Genomic DNA, 529 nt, shown 5'->3' with positions numbered 1-529 from the left:
TCACAGTCCAGCTGGCCTTGGTGAGCTCCCAATAGATCAGCCCCACTGTCTCAGTGGGTGGGTGCACCCCTCATGGTCCTGACTTCCTTGCACATAAACTCAAACTTGTTATTGGTTGAAAATGGTCATGAACTAATCTTCGTTTCTGCTTCCTGAGTACTGAGACTGCAGGTATGTGCTACCACAATAGTTCCATATGATGCTGGGGATTGAAACCATGGCCTTTTGTGTGCTAGGCAACACTTAGTCCCTCAACTGTGCATTTGACAAATAATTATCAAACTATTTTCAATTTTTGGTTAATAAAACAACAGAAACTGTTTTAAAAAACAAAATATGCAAAGTAGTATTAAAACCTGAGCAAATGCTAGGTGTGGTGTTGCATGACTTTAATCCCAGCACTTGGGAGGCAGAGGTAGGTGGATCTCTGTGAGTTTGAGGCCAGCCTGATCTACAGAGTGAGTTCTAGGACAGACAGGGCTGTTACATAGAGAGACTCTGTCTTGACAAACAAACAAACAACCCCCCC

At 43.5% G+C, this 529-nt stretch overlaps 1 protein-coding gene across 1 annotated transcript in view; it reads right to left on the bottom strand.

Moving 5' to 3' along the window:
• LOC102000993 (protein argonaute-3) overlaps nt 1–529 on the bottom strand; it is a 92258-nt gene that overhangs the window by 28886 nt on the left and 62843 nt on the right. The window lies entirely within an intron of this gene.

Source organism: Microtus ochrogaster, chromosome 10 (genome assembly GCF_000317375.1).
Source record: "Microtus ochrogaster isolate Prairie Vole_2 chromosome 10, MicOch1.0, whole genome shotgun sequence".
In the NCBI taxonomy this organism is placed as follows: Eukaryota; Metazoa; Chordata; class Mammalia; order Rodentia; family Cricetidae; genus Microtus; species Microtus ochrogaster.
The sequence above is the reverse complement of the archived record's forward strand: the minus strand, read 5'-3'. Positions and strand labels throughout refer to the sequence as shown.